This window comes from Hibiscus syriacus, unplaced genomic scaffold (assembly GCF_006381635.1).
Source record: "Hibiscus syriacus cultivar Baekdansim isolate YM2019G1 unplaced genomic scaffold, ASM638163v2 tig00111215_pilon, whole genome shotgun sequence".
Lineage (NCBI taxonomy): Eukaryota > Viridiplantae > Streptophyta > Magnoliopsida > Malvales > Malvaceae > Hibiscus > Hibiscus syriacus.
Genome location: NW_024063023.1, coordinates 414,027 through 441,773, shown reverse-complemented (window position 1 = coordinate 441,773; position 27,747 = coordinate 414,027). Strand labels below are relative to the sequence as shown.

Genomic DNA, 27,747 nt, shown 5'->3' with positions numbered 1-27,747 from the left:
TATATACAGAATCCCTTAACTGAAGGGATGGTAACAGCTCATATATTTCTATAATTCCTACATTAATTATTGAGCAATACCTGATATTGTTGTTGTCTTCGTAGTCTAATTGAATTACCATTTGAAACCGTTGCTCGGTGATAGCTAGTTATCCTGGAGTTGTCCTCTAACTCAGAAAAAAATATCTTATGCATCCAAAACATAAGAGACTTATCAATTATCGATTTCAGTCATTTAATTTATCATGTATATCCATTTACAAGAAAAATCAACCTTATGGGAAAAAAGAAGTAAATTCCACTAACGTGAGAAGGAATATCTAATTGGATATACCTTCGAAGAATTGCTAACAATCATGCACTCCAAACCATTAACTATTTTAAGTCCTTCAGTCGCCCGACATGTTGAGGATAGATCATCACCACCCGCACATTTGCGTATATTCCTGCAAACATCATACTTATATATCATGATAACTTCACGAAGTAAATGCTGATAAACATATAACTCTTGAAGAAAATCCCGGGCTTCTCTTTTTTCTCAGGAACTACAGAGAGAGTCATTGTGCAAATATGCTGCAAAATTAGGGTCTATGGAAACAGCTGTCACTTCAGGCTTATCATGTCCGTAGTCCATAAGCTGGATGGAAAGAAGTGCATTCCCTAAACATGTCAAAACTAGGGCATGGAAACAGCTGTTACAGATGGAATTGTGGCATCCTTGACACTGTTAAGTAGTGCATCCCTAAACTTGTTCCATTATCATTTCGATCCCCTGTGTAAGCTGCTTCTGCTTTTGAGGTGGAATTATTGGAAGAAGCAGCAAAGGTTCCCCACGGACTGCAATTTCAGTTAGAAAATTACAACAAGACAAAGTTTATATACCAGACAATAAACGAGATAACTAGATCCTGGACAAAACAATTTACCTCTGAACTTCTTGGATGCTATTGCAGTCAGGAATACCTTCAGCACTTGCAGTACTGCAGTAAACTAAGAACAAGGTTAACAGACACAAGAGTCCACACCTGTCAGTAGAAGAACTATCAACACAACCATAAACCATATTCAATATAACTTGATATGTCTAGGAGATTTCTTTACATGAAAAATTGTCTTTGCATAATTTTCTACAACAAAGTACTCTGCAGTAATTAGAAAACTAGCATCAGTAACTTATCCTGATTGACATAAACTCTTACTTGAATCTTTGGTGCAACTTTGTTTATATACTCTTGTCGCCTCTAACGATAAAGGTTTTAAGTTCTTCACAAGTTTATGTCAGTCTTCTAATTGGCAATTTGTGCAGATATCATGGTCAAGTTGAAAGCGTTCAGGGAAATTTTGAGTTGTCTCATAAAACATGCTCTTAGAAGGTGAAAGCTTGAGAGATGGATAAAATGGTCAAGTAGCGATGAAACATTGTGACCAAACCTCACGGAGGAATTTGTTGCTAGTTCTTACGCAGTATTCTTCTTAGCAGCCAATATTACAAAAAGGATCCTCAAAATACTGAGGAATCTTGGCATTTCTCCCCCTGAAAACATAAAAAAACCCAATGACATATGTGACAAATGGTATACAGGAAAAGAGTAATTAGTTCTTACTCGCATGGTTTTTGGCAGAGTTTGCAAAGTAGTTCATCAGTCAAGGTCCAACCATGAATACACTCTTTCTCCTTTTTACTTTAAGAGGGACCTTTTTCCAGACAACATTGGGAGGTAAAGAAACATATTTATCTCACAACACTGGTTATGATTTTTTTTTTTTTTGATAGAATATAGGCCTCATTAAAAAACCCCTTCATATCCTACATGTTATATAAGTACCATGAAGGAAATAGGAAGGAGGAAAAGACCGCCTCTGAATTATATTAATCTGGAACATAACATACAACCAAACCATAACCATTGTCTGCTTAAAACATAAGACTTAACAACCTAAACACAAACTGCAGCACTAAAACCATACTCCTTAAAAAACTGAATGGACACCACAGCCTAAAAACAATAACTCATAACCACAGATCATCCTATACCAGCTTTTGCTAACTCATTCGCTTCCCAGTTAGCAGCTCTCACAATATGTCTTAAAATGATGCCCTTTCCTTCCACATTTTTAGCTACGCCTCTTACCAACGACTGAAACAACAGGGTACATAAGTCTGGATTTTTAATCCACTTCAGACGTTTGGCCAACCCTATTATTGTACCCCATCAATAATGTGGAAGAAATACCTCTTACCAATAAAGATGCAAGAACTTAAATCCAGCTTTTGCTAACATTGGTTATGATTATTATTGCTAGCAGGTGGAAAAGCCCCGTCAATAGCTACTACAGAAGTTTGGCCAACCCTATCAACAAAAAATTTCAGTATGCGACATCAAGCAAAGCACAATTGCAAGTAACATGTATCTGAAAAGAAATACCTTTCATCATGGGTAGGAATCCGAATCCCACTTAGTGCTTCTACATAACTAGGAGCACCATTATACATCAGGAAGCTAAAAGTTAACCAAAAGCAGAACCTAATTAAGAGAAAAAATAATATGGATGAATGGATAATGAACAAGTGTCATGTAATTCACCAGAAAGGAATATATCATATTACCTCCTATACACAGTAGACGACCGTGGCTCAAATACCACCACCAACTTAGATAGATTTAACTTACAATTTCTAGAGCTCCATTAAAATCTATTTCTTTATTTGGCTGGTCATATATATATATATATATATATGAATGATACTACATTGAACCATGATTTCATTTAGAAAGAACAAAAGTTTCCACTTGCTTGCCACTGTGAACTCTTTCACCCGATCCTTAATGCATGTGTCTATGTAATTAATGCATGACCTGACAGCCAAACACAAACCCGAAAAAAATGTCTGATGATGTTTCTTTTTTTTAAAAAAAAACTATTTAGATTGGAGTATAAGAAATTGGATTTAACCCATGCAAGAATTTGCTTTATGTTTCATTTTTGTCCTTTTAAGTTTTAATTATTGAAGAAACAGAACATAGCAACACAATGATTCAGACGTACCATATATACTTATGCTAGCGTAGAATATGCCAGGAGCAATCTCTTATATCACTGCAGTAAATCATTTTCCCTCATTTGGAGTTGACAATTCTAGAGGCAAAAACTGGAAGTTTGTTGATGGAGGTTGAACACTAAACATGCTAGTTGTGAAGTAAGCATTGCCAGAGAATGAGTCCCCAAAGATGATGTCCGCGGCTGTCTCCAAATTAGCAAAAGGGGGTTGAGGAACAACATTTTGAATTGTTGCAGGACAAAAGTAGGCATGTAAGTAGAAATTTGTTGTGCAGTTGGAACATCAGTTGAAGGGACATCTTTAAAAGGATCATCACCAAATGGATCTTCAAAACCCTGAATCAAGAACAATATAACATAAATATAGATGGCAACGGATTAACTAAAATATGTATTTTGAAGTCCACTAGGATCAAAGAATCATATTACTTGATTTCCAAATTTAAATGTCGGCTGATTTCCAAATTTAGTAGCATAGTTTTCAGGTTTAACTGAGACAATGGCAAATGAATCAGACTGAACATCCAGTAAGTTTGTTTCAGCACTGGTTGAAGCAGAGGGAACAGCAGTAGTTGGAGCAACTGTAATTGATGAGAAATAGAAAGATTAGTTCCAGTTATAGTGGATAAATACAACAGGGTTCAACAGGATTCCAATCTAAGTTCCTCAAAACTGAAATGTCACCAAAATAGCCTTTTATGTTTTAATTTAAAACTTTCACTAGTATGAAACTAACAGCAAAAGGTTTAGCTCCCCAAAAAGTAATATCCCCATTTAAATGACTAACTATTTGGCAAGACTTTCTACCATAATCACCATCTTACAAACTTCTTTTTTCAGGTTGGAACATGCTAAATATAGATGGCAGCAGATTAACTAAAATATATATATTGAAGTCCACTAGGATCAAAGAATCATATTACCTGATTTCCAAATTTAAATGTCGGCTGATTTCCAAATTCAGTAGCATGGTTTTCAGGTGTAACTGGGACAATGGCAAATGAATCAGACTGAACATCCAGTAAGTTTGTTTCAGCACTGGTTGAAGCAGAGGGAACAACAGTAGTGGAGCAACAGTAATTGATGAGAAATAGAAAGATTAGTTCCAGTTATAGGGGATAAATGCAATAGGGTTCAACAGGATTCCAATCTAAGTTCCTCAAAACTGAAATAAGTCACCAAAATAGCCTTTTATGTTTTAATTTAAAACTTTCACTAGTACGAAACTAACAGCAAAAGGTTTAGCTCCCCAAAAAGTAATATCCCCATTTAAATGACTAACTATTTGGCAAGACTTTCTACCATAACCATCATCTTACAAACTTCTTTTCTCAGGTTGGAACATGCTAAATATAGATGGCAACGGATTAACTAAAATATATATATTGAAGTCCACTAGGATCAAAGAATCATATTACCTGATTTCCAAATTTAAATGTTGATTGATTTTCAAATTCAGTAGCATGTTTTTCAGGTGTAACTGGGACAATGGAAAATGAATCAGACTGAACATCCAGTAAGTTTGTTTCAGCATTGGTTGAAGCAAAGGGAATAGCAGTAGTTGGAGCAACTGTAATTGATGAGAAATAGAAAGATTAGTTCCAGTTATGAGGATAAATGCAACAGGGTTCAACAGGATTCAAATTTAAGTTCCTCAAAACTGAAATAAGTCACCAAAATAGCCTTTTATGTTTTAATTTAAAACTTTCACTAGTACGAAACTAACAGCAAAAGGTTTAGCTCCCCAAAAAGTAATATCCCCATTTAAATGACTAACTATTTGGCAAGAATTTCTACCATAACCAACATCTTACAAACTTCTTTTTTCAGGTTGGAACATGCTAAATATAGATGGCAACGGATTAACTAAAATATATATATTGAAGTCCACTAGTATCAAAGAATCATATGACCTGATTTCCATATTTAAATGTCGGCTGATTTCCAAATTCAGTAGCATGGTTTTCATGTGTAACTGGGACAATGGAAAATGAATCAGACCAAACATCCAGTAAGTTTGTTTCAGCATTGGTTGAAGCAAAGGGAACAGCAGTAGTTGGAGCAACTGTAATTGATGAGAAATAGAAAGATTAGTTCCAGTTATAGGGGGATAAATGCAACAGGGTTCAACAGGATTCCAATCTAAGTTCCTCAAAACTGAAATAAGTCACCAAAATAGCCTTTTATGTTTTATTTTAAAACTTTCACTAGTATGAAACTGACAGAAAAAGGTTTAGCTCCCCAAAAAGTAATATCCCCATTTAAATGACTAACTATTTGGCAAGTCTTTCTACCATAACCATCATCTTACAAACTTCTTTTTTCAGGTTGGAACATGCTAAATATAGATGGCACTGATTAACTAAAATATATAATATTGAAGTCCACTAGGATCAAAGAACCATATTACCTGATTTCAAAATTTAAATGTCGACTGATTTTCAAATTTAGTAGCATGGTTTTCAGGTGTAACTGGGACAATGGCAAATGAATCAGACCGAACATCAAGTAAGTTTGTTTCAGCACTAGTTTAAGCAGAGGGAACAGCAGTAGTTGGAGCAACTGTAATTGATGAGAAATAGAAAGATTAGTTCCAGTTATAGGGGATAAATGCAACAGGGTTCAACAGGATTCCAATCTAAGTTCCTCAAAACTGAAATAAGTCACCAAAATAGCCTTTTATGTTTTAATTTAAAACTCACTGGTACGAAACTAACAGCAAAAGGTTTAGCTCCCCAAAAAGTAATATCCCCATTTAAATGACTAACTATTTGGCAAGACTTTCTACCATAACCATCATCTTACAAACTTCTTTTTTCAGGTTGGAACATGCTAAATATAGATGGCAACGAATTAACTAAAATATATATATTGAAGTCCACTAGGATCAAAGAATCATATTACCTGATTTCCAAATTTAAATGTCGGCTGATTTCCAAATTCAGTAGCATGGTTTTCAGGTGTACCTGGGACAATGGCAAATGAATCAGACCAAACATCCAGTAGGTTTGTTTCAGCATTGGTTGAAGCAAAGGGAATAGCAATAGTTGGAGCAACTGTAATTGATGAGAAATAGAAAGATTAGTTCCAGTTATAGGGGATAAATGCAATAGGGTTCAACAGGATTCAAATTTAAGTTCCTCAAAACTGAAATAAGTCACCAAAATAGCCTTTTATGTTTTAATTTAAAACTTTCACTAGTATGAAACTAACAACAAAAGGTTTAGCTCCCCAAAAAGTAATACCCCCATTTAAATGACTAACTATTTGGCAAGACTTTCTATACCATAACCATCATCTTACAAACTTCTTTTGTTAGGTTGGAACATGCTATAACATAGAAATGAACAGCATCTACAAAAACAATGTAATCTTCACCCTTGGTCCACATTGACCTTCGTTTAGCGCATTGTTCTGCAGTTACAACAGCATGACAAGTCACACAAAGAGACCTCATATTCTATAGCCTGCATTCACCTGAAATTTTGGATACATCATGAAAACCAACATTAAGCTCAATTTAACAGAACAACAGTAAAACAAGTAGTTGAGAGCAAAGAAAAAGTATGTTCATGAACATATACCCCCCATAAACAAGGATATCGTGGTCGGCATGCCATGCATTGTCATCAGAAGGATCACTAACAAGTTTGTCGACCCTGCAAAAGGTAAATTAGGAAATTGGTTCGTAGAAAATATTGAGATCTGGAAAGTAATAGTGAATGACTCAACTTATGTGGACATTTGCCTACAAAATTGTTCAATAGTTGATATATCTAGGTGATTTCTTTACATGAAAACTTAAATTGTCTTTGCATAATTTTCTACAACAAAGTACTCTGCAGTAATTAGAAAACTAGCATCGCTAACTTGTCTTGATTGACATACAAGCTCTTCTGACTTGCATCTTTGGTGAAACTTTGTTTATATACTCCTGTCACCTCTCTAACGAATAAAGGTTTTAAGTTCTTCACAAGTTTATGGAAGTCTAATTGGCAATTTGTGCAGATATCATGGTCAAGTTGAAAAAGTTCCAGGAATTTTTGAGTTGTCTCATAAAACATGCTCTTAAAACCGCCATCCAGTATCTTCAGGAGTGCTCCATGAAAATTCTTCTATTTTCATTGTTATCTAATTTTGCTTAGAGCGTGTGAGAGACAATTTCTTCAGATCTAGAATTTCTCCATGTTGAGGTGCATAATATAAAAAAATGGTGAGAGAGAGAGTCTTAGGAGGTCCGCACTCCGGCGAGGATTGGACGGTGTTTGTAGATTATCTTAGCAAGAGAGTCACTTGGAGATCATTAAAGGAAATTTTTAGTCACCATGGGAGTGTTGTGAGAGTTTATATCTCGAATAGTTCTAACAAACCAAATTATAGAGATCATTCATTTGCGTTCGTTCAGTTTGCGAAGGAGAAAGGAATGCTGAAGGCGATAGAGAAGGTCAATGGTACTTGGATTGACAGGAAGAGAGTTTCGGTATGTGTAGCTAAATATCGGAGGCAGAGGTCCTTGCAAGTTGGTGGAAGTAAGTCCAGAAAAGATGAAGATAAGTCGACTAAGGGAGCGAAACAGAGGAGTAGAGCGGGATCTGAGTCTTTTAGTCGGTTTAGGGATGAGAGGTCATATATGGTTGCTTTAACCTCGTCTGATGGGATGAGGAAAGTTCCGGTTGATGAAAAGGGTAGGGAGGGTCACCCTTGTAAAGATAATGGAATAAGAAATCTTTGGGAGATGCAAATTCCCTCTGATGAAAGGGATTGGGTGAAGAGAGCATTGACTGGGATTATCAAACCTCACTTTGATCTGGAGCTAGTGCTGAAGGGATTGGCAAGTGATGGGTTCAAGGTTAAGGGAGCTAGATGGGGTTATGCGTGGAACTCTTGCATATTAACCTTTGATTCGGAGGAAGATTTTAAAGAGGCGTGGTCGAGCAGATTAGTGGAATTGTCCTTCTGGTTTGATTGGATTGATATCCTTCTGAATGATGACGGGATACCGATGGCTTTCTGTTCAGTTGAGTTAATTGGTATCCCGTTATTATGCTGGAATGTCCTCTTTATGGAGAAACTTGCCTCAAAGTGGGGGAAGCTAGTCTGTATCCACGATTCGACGGTGAAAAGAGAGGACATGGCGGTGGCCAGGGCCTTGCTGAGGGTGGCCAGTCCCTATGATGTTCAGGAGTCTGTTACGCTGGGCTCGTATGGGAGATCTTTCAAAGTTAAAATTAACGTGGGGTCGGTCTTTATTAAACAGGAAAGTTTTTCGGTAGGAAATTCAATGGTTGCCGGAGAGGATAGGTCCAGAGATGATGAATTTTCAGAGGAGGAAGAAGAACAATGCTCTGTTGGGGGTGGTAGACCAGACTTGCCAGTTGAGGATACTAGGGACAGAGTAGACAGATGGTTAGTAGGGGATGTAAGTTCAGCTTTAGTAGGCGATGAAGCCGGCCAGAATTTAATGTGGAAGGAGGGAAAAGGTCAATCTAGTGGAGAAAAGGTGTCAGACTTTCCAGCAGAGGATTTGAATTTGAGAGGGAATTATCAGGGTATTGGGATTAGGAGTAATTTGTCTAATGAAAATGATAAGGCCCAATTAGAGGACTTGAGTGAGCCCATTAGACTTTCTACGGCTGGGCCAGTTGTTATTTTAAATCAGCTGGGCTGTAGTAATCTAAAAGAATCTGGGGTGGTGGAACTTGGAGACTTACAGCAAAAGGAGATGAAATACTCAAATAGGCAGGGTCGGGATAGAGTTACGCCTGTTTGCGTACCATATGTGCTTAATGATGGTACGAACGTCAGTTTTCAGACTATTGTTACTAATGAGGTCTTGATGGAGGAAAGAGTAATTCGGGATAAAGGAGGGGGTAATGCGGACGGAACAAAGGTGGAAAGGGTTGAAAATCCAGTTATACTAGCTGGTTTCCAGGGGCGGATTATAAAGAAAAAGAAGTTAAGGATTGTTCCAACGTGGTCTGATAGTTCTGGTTTGGAGGGTGAAGTGTCATTTAGTTTTCATGATCGAGTTTATGAAAGACTTGATAGAGGTCTGGATAGGGAAAGTATGGATCGAACAAGTGTTAATTCAGCGCCCCCAAACAAATCTATCGAAGCAAGATTGGAGGCTGCTGCTTCTAGAGATGTTTGTGATATGTTGGGGATCTCTTTCAAAGGGGGTAATCAAATTCTGGAAAAGGAGATCTTGAAGATGGAGCTTAGTGAGAATAATAGAAGCTCTTGACTGATTTTTTCAGGATAGTAAAGGTTTCTTGCTTTTATTAATTATGTCACAAATCAAATTGATTTCATGGAATGTGAGAGGGCTTGGAAAAAAGGAAAAATCAAGAGCTGTTGCTAGATTAGTTTCAAAAATCAAACCGATGATTCTGTTTCTTCAGGAAACTAAGTTGAATAAGTCGAAAGGGATTGTTGAGGAAACTAGGGGGTAGTTTCCTAAAAGGGTCTAGCTTTCAGCCATCTACTGGTTCTGCAGGGGGTTTAATCTGTCTGTGGAACGAAAATCTGTTTGAAGTTAGCAGGGAGTTTAAGCATAATAGGTTCATTGCTTTATCAGGAAAGGTTAAGAGTGTTAACTTTGATTGTGTTGTTATTAATGTGTATGGGCCGTCGGTTGAGACTGATAAAGAGGAGTTTTTAAGTGAGCTAATGTGTTTTACACAACGGCTTGATTTGCCTGTATGCTTAGGGGGGGATTTCAATGTTTATCTAGATCCCGAGGAGAAGATTGGAGTTGAACAGAATTGGCATTCAATGGAGTTATTTTCCAACTTTGTCCTTAATCTTAACCTTATGGATCTTCCTTTAGTTGGAGGGAGATTTACTTGGTGCAACAATAGAGAAGCTTCAACGTGGATTAGATTAGATCGGTTTCTATTAAGTGGTGCATTTTTTCAGGTATTTCCAAAAGTTATCCAGAAATTGTTGCCGAAATCCTTATCTGATCATAACCCTATAATTCTGGAAGATGATCACAACAATTGGGGCCCTAAACCTTCTCGGTTTTTTAACTATTTACTAGAGGATGAAGGGTTTGATGGGTTGGTTAATAATGATGTGTATGATTTAAAGAGGGAGAATGCACGAAGGGGTATGTTGAGTATTCTTCAAGGAACGAAGAAAGCTATTAAGAAGTGGCCATACAACAATAATATGGGGATTTCAGAAAAGATTTCAGAGCTCGAAAATAGGATAAACGACTTGGAATTAAAGGCTCAAGGTAGGGGAATTTCAACACAAGAGTGGGGTCAACTAGTAGCTTGGAGGAATGAATTGTGGGGTCTGCATAGGAAGGAGGAGAGTATCTGGTTCCAAAAATCACGAAATAAATGGATTAAGGATGGGGATAGAAATACCAGATTTTACCACATTTGCGCTCTGAATAGGAGCAGAATGAATGCTATTTCGTCTTTGAAAGTGGCTGGGATTGATATTTCTGATCCCAGCATGATTAAATCGGTTATCTTTGATTACTTTAAAGTAAATTACAATGAGATAACATCTCTGGAGGTGGATGAATGTAATCTGAATTTTGCCAAATTGACCGTGGAACAAAAGGCTGGATTAGAGGTTAGTATCACTGAACAGGAAGTGTGGGATGCTGTCTTTAAGGCGGACAGTGCTAAGGCACCTGGTCCGAATGGATTTACTATGGGTTTCTTTAAAAAATATTGGACTATACTGAAAGACCTTGTCATGCAGTTTGTTCAAGATTTTTAAAGAGGGAAATTATGGGAAAAGGGAGTGAATCATTCCTTTATTACGTTAATTCCAAAGAAGGTTAATCCACAGGGAATTGAGGACTTCAGACCTATTAGTCTCGTTGGCAGTCTCTACAAGATTATTTCTAAAATACTATCGAAAAGGCTAGTCTCTGTTATTCAAGGTTTGGTTAGCCCTTCACAGTTCTCATTTATTCCGGGTAGACAGTTGCTAGATTGTGCACTTTTGGCAAATGAAGGAATCGAATATTGGAGAAAACAAGGGAGGAAAGGAATTGTCTTTAAAGCTGACTTCCGTAGGGCCTATGATTCGGTTGAGTGGCCTATCTTATTCAGGATTTTGAAGGACATGGGTTTTGGGGATAAATGGATCTCATGGATTAAATGTTGTGTTTCAACTGCATCTATTTCGGTGTTAGTTAATGGTTCCCCTACCGAGGAATTCAATATTAGTAAAGGGTTGAGACAAGGGTGCAGCCTATCCCCTCTCCTATTCAATTTAGTGGGGGAATTATTAAATCTTATGTTGATTAAGGCAGTTGATAAAGGTCTGTTTCAAGGGTTTAGCATTGGTAGGATTGGTAATTCCTTCCAGTTGACTCACCTGCAGTTTGTTGATGATTTAATACTCTTCTGCAGCGATTCAACAATGCAATTTCTAAATTTGAGAAGAGTTTTGAGGGTCTTCGGTGTGATGTCTGGGGTGCATTTAAATCTGTCAAAGTGTACTGTATTTGGGGTTAATATGGATGCTGACACGGTTCAGGATTGTGCTAGGAAAGCAAGATGTGGAGTGGGGTCTTTTCCAATGTCTTATCTTGGTTTACCGATTGGAGCTAGGAAAAATTCAGTGGGTATGTGGGAACCGGTTGTCCAGAATTTTAATAAGAAGTTAGCTGGGTGGAAAGTAAATTCACTGTCGTTGGCGGGCAGACTTGTTTTGGTTAAATCCGTGCTTTCATCCTTGCCAATGTTTTACCTATCTATTTTCAAGATTCCACACAAAGTGTCTCAGAAGTTGAACTCGCTGATGGCCAACTTCCTTTGGGGTGATGATCTTGAGAAAAAAACGAATCCACTGGGTGAATTGGAAATCGGTTTGTCAACCAATCGAAGAGGGTGGTCTGGGAATACTAGATTTAAGGGTGATTAATAGGGTCCTTCTAGGGAAATGGGTTTGGAAATTTGCCAATGAAAAATATAGTCTGTGGAAGAATCTGATTTGCAGCAAATCCAACGTTAGCAGTTTGTCTCTCTCAATTTCAGAAGCGACTACACCTTTTGATTCCTGGATATGGAGAGGTATCCTCAGTAACTATAATAAGAATGATCAGATTGGTGGTTGCTTGAGAAATAATTCAAAGGTCATTGTAGGAAATGGGCGGTCGATTGCTTTTTGGAATGATGTTTGGATTACTAATTTGCCTTTAAAAAGACAATTCCCAAGAATTTATGCTTTGTCGACAAACAAATGGGGGATGGTCTCTGAGTTTGGTGAGTATGAAGATGATGTTTGGGTTTGGAATATACAACTTAGAAGAATTTTGTGTGATTGGGAATTGGACCAGTGGATTGCTTTTATGTCTTTGATTGACAAGTCGTCACTGTCACGATGTGTGGATGATTTTTTGGGTTGGTCAGGAAAGGGGGATGGCATTTTCTCGGTCAAATCTTGTCGATTATCGTTACAAGATAGGTCTGAAGGGAGTTTTGTATGGAAAAAGTGGGTTTGGGATGGATTGGCGCCTCCAAGAGTACAAACTTTATTATGGCAGATCTGTCATCAGAAAGTAGCAGTGAGAGTGGAATTGAAGAGAAGAGGACTTCAGATTTCGGATATTCTTTGTCCACTGTGTCATGCTCAGGATGAAACTATTGCACACCTGTTCCTATCGTGCCCTATTGCCTCGGATTTGTGGAGTAAATTTCTAAGGTTATGGAATATCTCTACGGTGTTGCCTAAAGACCCTTCTTCAATTTTGTGCTCGTGGTCGAACCTAAGGAATAATTCCCTTATTTGGAGGTTTATTCCGGCTGTCATCTTTTGGTCTATTTGGAAGGCCAGAAATCAGGTTGTATTTGAAAACGGCAAATGTGACTCTTCTGTTCTGTTCTTCATTACTAGATTTAGATTGGCTAAATGGTTCTTGGCTAAATACCCTGGGGTTCGGATTCTGACAGACCTTCTAGTAGGGGATCCTACGCGGGCGGATAAATTACTCTCTAATCCGAGTTCTAAGAAGGTTATTTGCTGGTCTCCTCCTCCATCAGATATGTTCAAACTCAATGTTGACGGGGCAGTGACTGCAGATGGGATGCAGAGTGGTATTGGTGGTGTTTTGAGAGACTCCTACAGCTGCACTTTAGCTAATTTTTCTTCCGCAGTGGGCCCTGGTCCCCCTATACTATCTGAACTGAAAGCTATTAAGAAAGGATTGCTCTTCTTCTTTTCATCCGATTGGGCCAACAAGGGAAGACTTATTTTGGAAAGTGATAACAAATATGCAGTAGATTGGATTTTAAAACGGCAACCTACCCCTACTATTTTCAGTGAGTTGGTGGAGGAAATTGGAGTTCTTGTTACTACAAAGGGAGTTGTTCTGAGATGGGTTTCTAGGAGTTGCAATATGGAGGCAGATAGGTTTGCTAAACAGGGAATCGGTTGAGTGTTGAAGGCTTAGTGTTGTACTATACGATAGTGTTGGTGTGGGGTTAGGCTGATGGGTGATTTTTTCCCATCGCTATTTGTATTATGGTCATGTTGTATTTTCGAGGGTTAGAGTGTTATGTTTATCCTGTGTTTCTCAGGATCAGGATGTATTGTGTATCTTATGTAATTCTGGTTTATCAATAAAATGAAGTGCTCTTTTCCTCCCTCAATTAGTTTACATCAAATGTAAACTATGAGGGAGGTTCCTAATGAGTCCTCCTATTCCTATCAAAAAAAAAAAAAAAAACATGCTCTTAGAAGGTGAAAGCTTGAGAGATGGATAAAATGGTCAAGTAGTAAAGAAACATTGTGACTAAACCTAACGGAGGAACTTGTTGCTAGTTCTTAGGCCGTATTCTTCGTAGCAACCAATATTACAAAAAAGATCTTCAAAATACAAAGGAATCTTGGCATTTCTCCCACTAAAGACATAAAGAAAGCATGTGACAAATGGTATACAGGAAAAGATTAATTAGTTCTTACTCACATGGTTTTTGGAAGAGTTTGCAGAGTGGTTCATCATTCTTTCTCCTTTTTACTTTAACTACGCCGTAGATGGACCTTTTTGCAGACAACATTGGGAGGTAAAGAAACATTTTTCTTACAAAAAGGTGTAGTTCGCCGCTTGCTCCCACCTTTCACCAGTCCCTGCAATATAATTACAAAGCAACAACTTAAGTCATTCATAATGAAAGAAAGAAGATATTCCATAGCAGAATACATGTTATTCATACATACCCCATATTCTGGTTAATGCTTTCCTTCAAGTAGCATAACTAAGCAGACAGAGGGCGTTGCAAAGGCTTTCCACGTAATTTTCCTTGTTGGGTTTCAGTTTATTTCATTCAAGGCTAAATGAGCATGCCTAGATGCTGGGTTGTCCATAAAATATTTGCAAATTGTCTTTATTATCACAAGCAAGAGCATTTTCTATTGCAAATTGTATTTATTATCACAATTAAGAGCATTTCCTAACTCGATTTCCTCTTGTCGAAAATTCTCAAACAGTCGCACCGGTCTAAAATCCTTCCCTGGGATGCAAGAATACAGGTGGATTCTTCCAATATATTGGCTTACCTACACATTACAAGTACAATATCAATGTTTCAGACGAGAAACCCACCAGATATTTAATTTACAACTGTTTAAATTGCTGGTCACTAACTATTCCATCATTGTTGAAACCTAGATTAAGTCATCTATTTGAGAGAAGAGGGAAATTTTCAAATGATGTTTTTTATCTCTATAAAGAGATGAGTTCTCTTAGAGAATTAAGGATGCATGTGGGTGAAGGACTAATAGCAAGGTATAAATCTAAGAGAATTTCAATGAAAATGCATAACCCAGGAAGATTTGACTGTCCGTTGATATACTATGCAGACTGATATTAGCAGCAACTACTTATCATTATAATTGCTTTCTGGGCTGATTTTAGAAACTAATTTGCAAGTCCAGGTTGGCTTGCTTCCTTGTTTGACATGTACATTGGGACAGCTATAATTATTCTTCGTTCTCTGAAAATCCTATAAATTCTATAACATAAATTCTGAAAAGAGTTCTATAAAATAACTTTGTACTACCATAAAATCTGTGAAATTAAAAGGAAACGAGTCACCAAGTTAATGTCTGTCTACAATTCTACCAACACTAGAAGTTTTGCTTAATGCAAAAAAAGAAGAAAGAAAGTAGAATCTACAATCAGGTAAAGATTGTTTACCTCAAACCGCAGACAAACAAATTGAATAGAAAATTCAGTCTGATGGCTGCACCGGTGCACCATCATCTGCTGTGATTTCTTGTCCTTGCATTAACATCAAAATTAAAATAGTTATTTTAAGAAAAAATCTAAAGGACAGAATCGTTTTGCTGTATTGAGAGAAATTTTCAGTTAGATACCTTTGGCACTGGATCATAATCTTCGCTTCTGTTATCAATTTTAAGAGCGGATATGTCACAAAGTCCAATATCATCTGCCGAACGATGCAATTCTTTTTCGTCTCTCATGGAATTAGGATTTTGGTTTTTTAGATCAAGAAACACACCACCCTATATAACAACAGAAGGCATGATTAGCTTGTAAAAAAAGAGGAAAATTGCTCAAAAGTAAACCAGTGAGGGGAACGGCACAAATTCCCTTGATCAGGAAAATAGAAGCAGCAAATGTATCCGAAAGGGTTAGGTTAGCTGACATGTAGTTATTTTCTTTATGTTCTTGGTCAGGGAAAGCTCAAGTATGCAGGTCAACCATAATCTTCACTTCTGTTATCAATTTTAAGAGCGTATATGTCACGAATTCCAATATCATCTGCAGAAGAATGCAATTTTTTTCGTCTCTCATGGAATTAGGATTTTGGTTTTTTAGATCGAGAAACACACCACCCTATATAACAACAGAAGGCATGATTAGCTTGTAACAAAGAGGAAAATTGCTCAAAAGTGAACCAGTGAGGGGGAAGGCACTAATTACCTTGATCAGAAAAATAGAAGCAGCAATGTATCAGAAAGGGTTAGGTTAGCTGACATGTAGTTATTTTCTTCATGTGCTTGGTCAGGGGAAGCTCAAGTATGCAGGTTAACCATTCCAGTGAAGCTACTTCTAGTTTACATCTTTATGACTGTAGCTGTCACCAGTTAGATTCATTGTGTCAGAACTGTCATTCATTTCAGCAGTGACATCAGAAAAGGCTTCTGAAGGATGGGAACATTCAGGGTCTTGTAGCTGCTAGTCCGGTGAAAATTTTCTAGGAGGATCTTTCATCAAATTTTATGCTTACCATTTACATCAGGTGTTACCATATAAGAAATGCCTTCAACCTACCAAAACCAGAAGAATAAAGTTTGATATTTTACCAAAAAAATAATGAAACCATATGATGCCGCTAAACAAAACAAACCACCAATAAGTAATGTATTTTACCAAATATTGCATATCATGGTCGGAATGGAAATATGAAAATATTACTATGCAACATGCTGGTCAGATTAAGTTCTCAAAACAAATTCAGCTCTGGCAAAGACTGCAAGCAACCCTTTGCATCTATCCTTGGTGAAGGATATAGTTTCGAGTTTGACTGGAAAAGATATTATATTTAGGCATATTTTGAGGGCGGCAAACTGGGAAGCTGACAAACTAGCTAAAGATGGGATAGGGTGATTTTTGGGTTATATGATCGTGTTGATTAGCAGGAATTGTATTTTCCTGTTTGTTCGGTGGTTTGTTTTAAGTCTTATGTTCTTCAGTTGAAAGTTTAGGAGTTTGTTCAGTCTTTGTAATTTGGCTCTTGTGAATAAAAGTTTCTTGGCACTCTTTTCCTCCTTCTTTGTTCCGTCATGTTACCTTCATAACATGGCAGGGATTGAAGGAGGTTTTAATGAGGCCTACTTTCTATCAAAAAAAAAAAGACTGCAAGCAACACAGATTAATAACCATCTGCAGTATAATATTAATAGGAGTTTAACTGTGCTAGGCTAAAGCATTCTGATGCAATGTACTGCATACAACAAATATCAATAGCCACCATGTGCTTCACATGCAAGAGCAGTCGAAACAAAAATCATATAATCCTGATGTCTCCTTACCATAGACTGAAATTTGAAGAAAATTTCTGCTATAATAAAAGCACACCTTTGCACAAAAAATGTAAATGTTGACCTCACTTGTCTGCCTTCACCTGTGAAATCTATCCTCAGCCTGTAAGAGACATGGAAGGAGAAGTAAGACAACTTATCAAACTTGAGCAAGGTTGACTTGTGACTTGGCTTAAGAACATTAACCTGATGGTCAACCATAAACGATCATATATAGTAACAAAAAAACCAAGTCATATAAAAAGAGGTTAAAACCATCTATACCTCACTGTTGTAGCACCTATTGTATCCTCGGAAAGATATATCTTCCACATTAAGTGAGCCTACAACCAGACTTAAACCCTACAATAAAGACAATTAGATAGAAACTTTGTATCAATCGATGACACCAAAAGTTGTCTCCTATTTATAAAGCCAGTGAAATTAACTGATGAGAATAAACATAATTTTTTATAAGAATTGGAGGTCTCTTTAAAAAACCCCTTCATAATTGTAAAAACCGAAGAGGTTTAACGAAAAAAAGCGGAAGGGAGAAAAGAGTACCTCAAGTATTATTGAAAAAAGGGTTTTAGATAACCCCCAGGATTACAAAAAAAAGTTAATAACCACACCACTACCTATTTCCGAGACAAACAGATTCGATCATCTTACTCCCTAGAACTAACCGATCCCCATTTTTGCTAGCTCGTCCGCCTCCCAATTCACACTTCTTTGAATGAAACGAATTAGGACCTCATTACACCTAACAACAGACTCAATTTCCTTGACAATACACTCAAAACTTGAGGGACGCGCCAAGGGGTCCTTAATCCACTCTAGAGCCATCACGCAATCACATGAGAATAAACATAATGAACAAGTCACCAAACAAATTCAGTCAAATCATCATAATATATAGAGAATCACAACAACAAATGTAGAGATTGAGAGTCTACTTTATTTATTGGCATCTCTCTTACAGTCCTTGATCCAAATTGAGAAGTTTAAGCCATTGTAACATTACTGGCACAATGAAACCAATACACATATGATCCGTAATACAAAAAAAGATTTTCCACATGCCACATGTATTATGTAACCATTTTACAGATAAAGCATTTGTAAAAATGTAAAATACCTCACTAGCAAGAGGAACACATCCTTCAACTGATGTCACAACTGACCAGGCCACGGTTGACATGTTAAGCACAACAGTTTCAGATGCCCCTGGAAGAAGAGAGTAGTAAAAGCAATGAGGATCAGGGAGCAGTAATCAAAAATAAGCTTTTTCAAGCAATCAACAAATCCCACCAAAGCATTTTCTTTTCATCATATAAAAGTGAGACACTTGGCAGTATAATTATAAACTATAGTAACTCCAAACTAAGCATATAATGGGAAAATCATCCAAGGAACAATTAATAATAGTAATCTTCTATTTGATTTCGAAGTAAGACATTTACCACTTTTATTGTCTCCATGACCAACAATAAACCAGTTCTCCCCAATAGTCACACCTGCATGACCAGCCCTTGGCTTATGTTCCTTGATGGGTTATAGCAAAATGACTTATGTCCATTGAACATATGGATTCGCATTAGGCTGTGAGGAATGGCCGCAGAAATTAGCACCGGGTTTTGGCGGTTGACTATATGGATTAGAACTTGGCTGCACAGATTGACCATACACATTAACCCTCGACAGTGTAGGTCAAGAAGCTAGAATAACATAAACCGATATATCATTTTCCTGTTTTGGAGTTGACAATTTTGAGGCATAAACAGGGAGTTCGTTGATGGAGGTTGAACACTAGACACACTAGGTGCAGAGTAGTATTGGCAGAGAATGAGTCCCCAAAGTTGAAGTTTGTGATTGTCTCAGAATTTGTAAAAGGGGGCCGAGGAGCTACTACATTTTGGTTATGATTAAGCACAATTGCAAGTAACATATCTCTGAAAAGAAATACCTTTCATAATGGGTAGGAATTTGAATCTCACTTAGTGCTTCCACATAACTAGGAGCACCAACATCTGGGTCAAAATGCTTCCGCTCATGTTACACATCAGGAAGCTTAAAATTAGCCAGAAACAGAACCTAATTAAGAGAAAAAAAAGTAATATGGATGAATGGATAATAAACATATGTGTCAAGTAATACACCACAAAGGAATATATCATATTACCTCCTATATACAGTAGACGACCGTGGCTCAAATACCACCACCAACTTACACAGATTTAACTTACAAATAACAAAACAGCAGCTAATAATGCAGTAGAAAATTCAATAAAGCAAATACTAGAAAAGGGAGCGGAGCTGGGACTTTTTTAACCTCACAATGGTATTTAATTCACTGAAAATAAAAATTAGATTGACGGATAACAATTCTAAGAAAACATGTTAAATGAGAAGAAATCATAATCAAAGCACAATTATCATATAAAAGAAGATGAAGACATATAAAAACATATGTGGAGTATGGAGAGAGTACGGGACCAAAATTGCGAAAAATATTCTTACACAGCATCAAATTCATCCCAGGTCGGTTTCGAGGTCAAGTATATGTAGATCATTCCAGAGCGTTTGCTTTGCATCCTGCCAACCAAATATTGCTAAGATTGTTCTGACGAGGGTTACAAACTGACCACCATGAGCCACCTGCAATACACTGAAATTAAGGTGAAAAACTCATAACTATTGGGAAAGAATTTTCATAAAAAATACTACCATAAAGGGGCAGAAAACTATATAAACACACATATGCAGTCCACATTCTTGCTTCACAAGGTTTACCTCCAGCCTTTGTTCAAGCATACTAATATGTCTGTAAATTTTCAGCTAAACATTGCCTTTCAATCAAGATTCTATTATTTAGTTTTCAGTTTCTTATATAACTTATTCGATTGAGCGAGAAACATTAATTGGTATAAAAAAATCCAAAAGCTGGTCTAATTTTTTGTGAATAGAACAACAACCATGAACCTGCTAGTTTCTAAATATAGTTCTGTAATTTTTTTCTAGTTGTTAAAGGGGAAAGAAAGTTAACCAGAAGAAAAGATAAATACCGGTGCTTTTCCATAAGTTTTCAACATTGACCATGTGCCGGTTTGCAGTTCAAATGTCTTCACTGCCATAAGAATACAGAATGGTAGAATAAGAAAACATGGGAAAGATGCAGAAAAAATAGTTTCAAATTTTCAAATAGTTATAAGGGGAAAGAACGAGTACTCTGGATAGTTCCAGAAGGACCCTTTGAAAGGCCAGCAATTGAAAGGAACTTGTTCTCCCAAGGTATTTATCAGGAAAATAGAAGAGAGGGAGGGAGAGAATTAAATAATATAACTGCAGAAAGACAACCGGAACGAATTCAAGAACTTTGAGCAAACAACGATAAAGAAGCAATAAAAATAATTTGTTTTTCAATATTCCATTTCTATAAAAACAATTTTGAAATGAACACAAACTTCACTAAAGATATTCCTTCTAAAATCCATCAGATATGAAACAGAAACTCATACCCATTTTCTCATAAAAATGTAATAAGAGATTATCACTTGTAAATTCCACAACTACTCCAAAATCATAACTTATGTCCCAAGTACCATTCTAACGACATTTTAAAGTATTATCATAGTTAAAAGTTATCAAATATGGAAGGCGAGACTCAAATAACAAAACGGCAGCTAATGCAGTAGAAAATTCAATAAAGCACATACTAGTAAAGGGAGTTGGGACTTTTTAAACTCACAATGGTATTTAATTCACTGAAAATAAAAATTAGATTGACAACTTTAAGACGATGGATATAAAATAAAATATCAAAATCCCTAACTAACAAAAACCATATAGATCCACGAGTTTAAGAGGACAGATCTAAAACAAGTTGTCGTTTATTTCAAACCCTCTCAAATTCAATCTACACTCTTTTAACAATAAGATTTGGCCCTGCGATTTTAAAATTTTATTTCTGTTCCGAATACAAGTTTCTTCTAACTTACTGATTCTCGTAGCTGATGATCAATATCTCTAACAAAAATTCATAGCCAAACTTGAATTCTTTCAAAAACCCAAACCACATAGACAGCCAAATAAATCCATCGTTTTCCCTTTATTTCATACCCAAAATGTTTAGAGCCCTAGCAGACGCAGAAAACTACGTCTCCAAAGAAAACCCAAGAAAGAATGCAGCAAATCAGAAAAGAAAACGGAACCTGAAGGCCTATTAGGCAGAGTGCTCGGGTTAAATGTTCTGCAATTCGTGATGGCGGACGACTTGGCAAAAGGGTTTCCACTGAAACTCCTTCAGGTTTGGACCAATCTCCGGTTTTGACTTGGTATCTTCCATGGCTAGGCTTTACACATAGTAGAATGAAACAGAATATCGAACTGGCTCATTTAATTAACATAAGAATCACACTTTTGAGGTACTAACTACAAGTAACAATGTCAAAGCTTGTTGCATTATAAGTGGAAAAGGCATAGGACCCTGCAGCTGCTACTTGCTGGTAAGCCTCCGTGGAAAATGCTTTATAAAATATTTTAAATAATATTAAATTAATTTAATTTAAGAATATATTAATATAATTTAAATTTCTAACTTAAATATTAATATTATTATATTTATAAATTATATAGATAATTTAATTTAAGAATAAGTTATATAAAATATTTTAAATAATATTAAATTAATTTAATTTAAGAATATATTAATCTATTCTTATGATATTGCCTAACCTATAATTTAAATATTAATATTATAATATTTATAATTATATAAATAATTTAAATTAATTTAAGAATAAATCAGAGTTTGAAAATCATTCAATAAGGGAAACAGATCAAAACATACCTCTAATTTGAAACATCTTGACTGCTCAAAGGGAAGTTGACCACGTACGGGATTGCAGCTCCTGAGATGTAAATGCAATTTAGTGACAAAATTTTCTAAGCTACTTTTCCAAACTTATACAATTAAAACAGTCGAAGAATAACATGGCCCGCCGTAATACATCTGAAAAAACTATGCCTTGTACAGGTCTGTGTTTTAAGCCTCTGCATATGCTAGTTCTTGCTTAGACAACAATTTCTAGAGTGTTGATTCTAGTTCTTCCTCACCTTTGGATTTCTGCATACACTCTAAACTTAAGTGAAAGAAATAAACCCGATAATACAGAAAATGAGAATCTAAACACATTAAATCTTCAATGTCAGATATATGAAACAGAAGCATTCAAGACATACACAGAGTATGTGTTTTGAATCAGAAGATTTCAAGTTCAACCACAGATATCCAACGAAGCTTAAATGGAATCGATATTGAATATATTACATACCACAGATTTCGAGTCTCGACTGTTCTCCTTGCCAGGATCAGGCAAAGAAGCTAACATTTACTTGGTGATAATGTAATCAGACATTGTTTGAAACCTAGATTGCTGCAAACAAAATCCCGTCGACACAAATAAAAAAAATCTAACAAAAGAGGGTCCAATTATAACTCGCCATTTTTTAAAGAAGATTTTGCACCTATAAAAATCAAAGAAATCGTTATCAAACACTTATAACAAAGGAAATTTGAAAACCAAAGCAACTGATTACTGATTTACATACATTAGAGAGTATATCCAACAAGGACAATTTTAACAGCTCAAAATGAATCAAAATCGGCAGTGATTATGCCATCATGGTACTAGCATAAACATCATACTTTAAAAGCAGTTCTTTCATCTTACAAAGAAAAGGTTAGGAACTCACAGAAACAGTCATATCAGCAGTGCTTTGCTTTGAATCATCCGAATTATGACCATCCTGAAGGAAAGTATAAAAGTCACCTTTCAAGTTACTTGTCATTAGTTGATCAAATCCTCAACTACCTAAAAACTTTACTCCTCTAACGAACTTTACACAAACAATCAAGTTTTTACGAACAAGCAATTGCATGCCATTAATTAAGGTTTCAGACTCAAAATACACTAAGACTGATAACAGAGCCCATATATTAAACCCGAATGCCAGTTTTCAAGCACAAACAATTTTAATCCCCAAAATACGTTACTGTTTCCAAAAAAAAATATCGAAATCCCTAACTAACAAAAACCATCTAGATCTACGAGTTTAAGAGGATGATCTAAAACAAGGCGCTGTTATTTCAACCCCTCTCAAATTCAATCTAATTTCTTTTAACAAAAGATTTGGCCCTACGGTTTTATAATTTTATTTTGGTTCATAATACAAATTTCTTCTAACTTACTGATTCTCGTAGCTGACGATAATATTTCTAACAAAAATTCGTAGCCAAACTTGAATTCCTTCAAAAACCCAAACCACATAGACAGCCAAATAATGCATCGATTTCCCTTTATTTCATACCCAAAATGTTTAGAGCCCTAGCAAACGCAGAAAACTACTTCTCCAAAGAAAACCCAAGAAAGAAAGCAATAAATCAGAAAAGAAAACGGAACCTGGAGGTCTATTAGCTCTGCGATTCGTGGAGAGGGACGACTTGGAAAAAGGGTTTCCACTGAAACTCCTCCTTCTGGTTCGGACCAATCTCTGGTTTCGACTCGCTATCTTCCATGGCTAGGCTTTTCACATTGTAGAATGAAACAGGATATCGTTCAAGATTTGTTTTCTTGGTGGTGTGTTATCTTCGAAGCGGCAGATATCATCGTCGACATGAAATTCTTCTTACCCTTGCATCGATTTCTTTTTATTTCATACCCAAAATGTTTAGAACCCTAACAAACACAAATAATTACATCTCTAAAGAAAACCCAAGATAGAAAGCAAAAAAACCAGAAAAGAAAACGAACCTGAAATGCTCGGGTTAAATGCTCGGCGATTCGTGATTTTTGGGGTTTTAATAAAAAATAATGTAACCGCCATCTTTGGGATTTCGACCGTTGGCTTAGGATAAAATCATTGGGGGTGCCTAGATTATTATTTTTATTTTGTTTTGGTGTCTAAATTTTATTTTTTTTCAAAATCATTTAAGGTTTAGTTTAAGTTTTAGTTTAGTACATCGCCTTTAAAAAATTAATAGAACTGCTATCATGATTGTCGCGGCCGTCTTTTGTTTGGGCCCGGAATTGGGCTTCGACTTGAATAATTGGGTTAGAGTCGCCACCGATTAATTTAAAAACATTTAGGTGGATCATACACCATCTTATATGATCCGCGTTTTACCATAAATGTGTCAGGTTCGGGAGTCGGTTACAGTCAATGAATGATTAGCACCATTGTATTGCCCTTTCGGTACCAAGTAATTTGTCGGTTAACTTAATTGCGAAAATTAAAAATTTTAATTAAAATTTAAAAAACCTGATTCGAATTGCTTACCTTTGATGTCGGAATCCCTCTCAAAAGTCGAAAATGTTAGATAAAACATAAAAATAAAAGAAATGTAAATAAATCAAGGGAAAAAAAATAATAGAATACAAAAATTTTAAAAAAGTAAATAAATCAAAGAAGAGACAAAATAAAGAAAAAAACAAAATAAAAATGTTAAAAGTAAGGAAAAAAATAAGAAATAAAAAACATAAAACAAATAATAATTAAAAAAACAGAAATGAAATAAAATGGTGAAAAAGGGAAAAAATAAAGGTTGGGGGACTAAATAATAATTAAACCATCTGTCAAACTGTGACTAAAATAGAATATGCATAAATTACAGGGCCAAATCTGAAAATTATCAAACATAATACATAAATTAGGGATCAAAATGAAAATATCAAAAAATAAAGGCTCAAATTAAAAAGTCAGAAAGTTGCATTAATAGCTAAACAACATGATTACAAAATAAGGGGTATTGAATCTGTTATTTCTCTTTTTTTCAAAATCACGGGAGTGTTGAGGGGCCAAAACGACTTAGTTCAATTTCTAGTATAAATATAAGTTTCCAAGGCCAAAATGGCCTAACCCTTCTCATTTTTCCCTTATTTCAAAATTGAAGAGAGAGAGTTGAGAACTCCCTTAAGTAAACCGTCCACCGTCCGGAAAAAACAAAACCTCTTGAAATACTCTCCTCAACACCCTTAAGCCAAAACTGAACGTCGATCACTCAAAAGCGAGCCTCCTTTACGTAGATCTAAAAAAAGCTTCAGTTTTTTTACCTTCGAAGGTGACTCTTCGGCTTCAGTTTCTTGTTGTTTTGGTTATTTTTCAGTGATATTTTTTTCCTGCTTTGTTCCGGTTGAGGCTTCTGCTAGACCCGAATATTGGACCCTTTATTTGACTTGGACCACAATTAATAAAAAAATAAAATAAATAAAATAAAATAAAGTCAAAATAAATAATAAAAAAAGATTTAAAACGATATATTATATATAATTTTAAAAAGTTTTCAAAATTATATATTATATAGTTTTCAAAATGTTTTTTTAATATATAATATATATTTTCAAAATGTTTTTTTAAATAACTATATATTATATAAGTTTTCAAAATATTTTAAAAAACTATATATTATATATATATATTCAAAATATTTTAAAAACTATATATTATATATATGTTTTAAAAAATGTTTTAAAAACTATATAATATATTTGTTTTCAAAAATGTTTTCAAAACTATATAATATATATGTTTTCAAAAATGTTTTCAAAAGCTATATATTATATATATATATTAAAATGTTGAGGAGAGTATATATTATATATTTTTGAAAAATGTTTTCAAAAACTATATACTATATATATTTTCAAAATGTATTCAAAACTATATAACATATATATTTTCGAAAACCATTTTCTAAAAATTATATATTATATTTTTTCAAAAAACATTTTTAAAAAAATATACTATATTACTATAATAAAAAAATAATATAAAAAAAATCCAGACGAAAATAAGTGTCTACAATAATATTTTTATTTTCTACTAATGATTTGGCATTTTTTTATGTTGACATATCGACATTGTTAAGTTTTTAACGACGGGAACCACAATGAAACCTAAATTAAACGTTAGGTATGCTTTTGAAAAAAATAAAGTATGAGTATCCCAACTATCACTTATGTTCCATTTTGGTCACCTAATTATTTTTTTTCAAAATTATACCTAACGTTACATTTTTGTTTTATTTTGATGACATGACATTATCTTATGGTGACACATCAAAATCACTGTTATATTTTTAATGATGAGTGGTCAAAATGAAACTAAAACTAAACGTTCAGTATGATTTTTAAAAAAAGAAATAGTTAGGTTATTTTAAAAAAGTAAACTATTAGTTATTTTCGTTTTAACACCTAAACTTTTAAAAATCATGCCTAACGTTTATTTTTTGTTTCATTTTAGTACACTGTTGTTAAAACCTTAACGTAACTGTTGTTCATGATATTTTTATGAGTAAATTACATCATTCGTCACTTAACAATCTTTTCGCTATTATTTTGGTCACTAAAATTTTAAAAAAAATCAATTTAACTACTCAACTTTCAAATTGCTCATATTTTAATCACTCTAATTCATTTCATAAATAAATTTGTGACATGACATTGTTATTATTATTTTTAATAATATATAATTAAAAATACATTAAATTAAATTCAAAAGTTAAGGTGATTAAATTAGAAGTAATTTAAAAGTTAAGTAATTAAATTAAAAAAACTTTAGAAGTAATTAAGCCCCATTTCTGATGTAATTTCTGTTTATATGTATCCGAGATATTACTGGACGTTGGATTCAAGTTCGAGAGTGATCGAATGGAGTTTAAATGTTCAATCAGTGGAGCACAGAAACTGGGGTAATACATTACTACCTTATGTATGCTTTATGGAACATGTTGGTATTGGTAAATGCATGGATGAATATGTTTGGTCTCATCTGTATAATTAATTATTTCTAAACTTTGATCCGAATGTGGTAAAAAGTTGGTAACTGAATATGACTCAGATGACTCGTATAAGAAATTGAGAGACCGATAAGAATTAAATTACAAGTTTCATCATTAAGTGGTAAAACAATCAACCTCAAGATCTGTAAATTCTGATTTATCTCTTCTAAGGTTAAATGCCAAAGGTAAATCAATCATCTGTATAGTTAATTATTTCTAAACTTGATCCGAATGCGGTAAAAAGTCAGTAACTGAATATGAATCAGATGACTCGTATAAGAAATTGAGAGACCAATAGGAATTAAATTACAAGTTCTGTGATTAAGTGGTAAAGTAATAAACTTCTGTTAGGTAAAATTTCGAAAATACCATTATGGGGAAAAATTATAAAAATACCCTTATATTGTAAAAAGTCAAGAATTATCCCTGAAAGTGGAGAAATAACCCCGAAAAATATATTGATCTGATGAAACTACTGATGTACATGGAAAATGCTAGTTTTACTTAGAAAATCATGGATAACTGATTTTTAACCTCCAAGATGGCAAAATATTTAGAATTTTTGGATTATGGATAAAACCAAGTGATAAATAAATTACTAGAATGATTCATATGTTTGAATCGAAGAAAATGATTAAATACCCTTGAACTGTAAAAGACCAAAATGCCCCTAGAGGGTAAATGACCTAAGAATACCCCAATTAATGGAATGACTGAATATTTGTTCGTCTCCTCGAAGTTTGTTCGACGATAATTTTGAAAGTGCTCAACTCAGCTCAACTCAACTCTATGGAGCAATTAGTACTAAGAAATGAATATTCGTAAGAT

The 27,747-nt window shown here is 35.0% G+C and overlaps 1 long non-coding RNA gene across 4 annotated transcripts; it reads right to left on the bottom strand.

The window, feature by feature from the left end:
* Nucleotides 1-1,210: 1,210 nt before the first annotated feature.
* LOC120156353 lies at nucleotides 1,211-22,286 on the bottom strand. 4 transcript variants are annotated; one of them, XR_005519055.1, is made up of 28 exons: nucleotides 21,931-22,286; nucleotides 21,293-21,433; nucleotides 20,310-20,423; nucleotides 20,147-20,208; nucleotides 19,602-19,739; nucleotides 19,048-19,175; nucleotides 18,545-18,749; nucleotides 18,220-18,308; nucleotides 18,038-18,104; nucleotides 17,720-17,917; nucleotides 17,367-17,444; nucleotides 17,140-17,205; nucleotides 15,411-15,484; nucleotides 15,232-15,315; nucleotides 14,253-14,591; nucleotides 14,002-14,162; nucleotides 6,647-6,721; nucleotides 6,441-6,539; nucleotides 5,967-6,028; nucleotides 5,473-5,624; nucleotides 4,976-5,127; nucleotides 4,481-4,632; nucleotides 3,986-4,100; nucleotides 3,492-3,643; nucleotides 3,051-3,398; nucleotides 2,429-2,527; nucleotides 1,607-2,353; nucleotides 1,211-1,536 (listed from the first exon to the last, which is right to left on the bottom strand). It is a non-coding gene; the product is annotated as an uncharacterized LOC120156353 (long non-coding RNA). The 4 variants fall into 4 exon arrangements; XR_005519056.1 differs by having other exon boundaries at nucleotides 6,458-6,539; XR_005519057.1 differs by having other exon boundaries at nucleotides 18,545-18,598.
* Nucleotides 22,287-27,747: the final 5,461 nt, after the last annotated feature.